The sequence below is a fragment of the Cystoisospora suis genome, assembly GCF_002600585.1.
Source record: "Cystoisospora suis strain Wien I chromosome Unknown contig_5379, whole genome shotgun sequence".
Classification (NCBI taxonomy): domain Eukaryota; phylum Apicomplexa; class Conoidasida; order Eucoccidiorida; family Sarcocystidae; genus Cystoisospora; species Cystoisospora suis.
Genome location: NW_027158169.1, coordinates 1 through 2,093, shown reverse-complemented (window position 1 = coordinate 2,093; position 2,093 = coordinate 1).

The window sequence follows — 2,093 nt, the reverse complement described above, 5'->3', positions numbered from 1 at the left end:
CCAGATCAGGTTGAAAGAGACCACGGAGCGGAATCATAGAAGCCGTTCGGCTTAAAGGAGCCGACGAGGTCTACGGGCAGCAGTATGTGTGCAGAGACCAAGCCGAGGTGGTCCGACAGACACGGCGGGACCGAACCACCCCGGTGAAGAGACGAGACGAGATCAACAAGAAGGAAGACGTGAAAGGAAAAGGAAGAAGAAAGTCGAGGGACTTCCCGTGTTTCCCCGTTTTTGGTCCGTGTCAGGACTTACGGTATTGTCCACGAAAACCACATGGAGTGTGAGTGCGCAAGTTCAACCTTGTGTAAGAGAGTAGTGTGAATCTCCTCCCCTGTGTGAGAATCGGAACGTGGTTGAGACTGGGAGTCCCCTCAAGTCTGCAGGAAGACTTGAGAGATCGGGGTGTGTGAACGAGTTGGTGTGTCTAGGTTTGGGTTCGAACGTGTGACCGGCCTAGGATCGTGTAAGGCTTTACCGTGGGATAGGAAAGGAACTTTCGAACATTACCCGTTGATCAATCCTCACTTCGGACAAACGCGTTTTCGATTCCAAGAGACTTACCGCCTGTCTAACTGTTTATCGAGTGCCGGGAGCGGGTCAAACCGCCATGTGCCTCGATCCGTCGTCAGTGTCAGCCGAGATCAGGTCCTCTTCATCGTACTCATCACTACGAACGCACTGATTCGTGGGCCTGCCACTCAGAATTCCGCAACAGCTATTAGGTGAGATCATCCCTTACTCTGTGTAGCGCAGAACTCGGTGGTACGTCCACACCCCTATAGTTAGTATATGTCCTGAGCGACTGTGTAGCCTGGAGTTCCCCAGAGCGGTGCTTAGACTTATGTCTAGTCTGAACTGCCAGGCCCAGATCCTGACACAGACTATCACCTCCCGGCGGTGTGTGCGGTCCGGCTACCGGACCAGTCTCCGGGGGCCGGCCCGCTCCCGGCTTCCCCACCGACTGTGTCTGGCTAGCTGTAGTTAGATGCCCTAGCCCTATTATCTGTCAGTTCATGCGACTATGCGCCATGGCGTTCGTCAAGTTAGCTGTAGCGTTTGGTCGTCTATTTGCCTATCACTGCATGCGCTAGCTTTTTTTCCCCCTTTCCTATAGTATTGTGGCAACTTCACCCATGCCATCTCTCGTAGTTCTATGCAGTATTTTAACGTCTACTAATTGACCTGGTCTACTCTTATTTTCTACACACTTACTTTATAGTAACGCTCTGTTCACCACGCTTCACCACGCTTCTATCTAATTTCCCTCGGTAGTCACTCTTGCAGTGGCCCTTGCATGCACACGTCACATGTACACATTCCTCTTTGTGCACTGGTCTTTCACTCTAGCACAAGCTTTGTCTATCCTTGCTTCTTGTTCCTTCCTGTTTTTCCTTTCCGCCCCCAGGCGCTACTCCACCTTTGTTTTTCGCGCGCTTCGCTCCTCTACGTGTCCCTTTACGCTGCCTTAGCAGCCCCATCACTTGGTTCACACCTCTCCTTGTAGTACGTGCTTCTTGAAGTCCTTCCATTGGGCCTACTACGCTTAGTACTTGTTTCACGGAAATCCTCTGTCTTTTCGAAGGTGAAACCTCTGACAATTCCCCGTTACGCAGATCTACCAGTCCCCCTTTGTCAACACCCACAAATATCCATGCTGCCATACACAATTACTACCCTCCTGTATGGCTTCCCCATTTTTTTCACCAACGCGTCGAGTCTCGCACAACTTCGTTTTTTTCTAAAAGGCGTCACACACCTCTGCCCACTTTAATTCTTTTGTAGTCAACCTGACTACATCTTGTGATCGCTCCCACGAAATTAGGTCTTCGACTTAGTGCATCCGCGACTACATTCTGTTTACCCGGCTCGAAAACCATTTCAATATCAAAATCAGCTTGCTCACCTAGCCAGTATCCTAAGCTCGGTCTCACATTCCTTTGGGTCAGCTGTCATGTCTTGAATGTACAGCTTGAAATTCTGCTATGGGCCCCCCCAAACCCATTTAGCCTTCACTAGGAGGCACACGTCCAGCAACGCTACGCTTTCTTTCGACTCGGCGCCTCGGTGGACGACTGGCCTCGCAATTACACGTA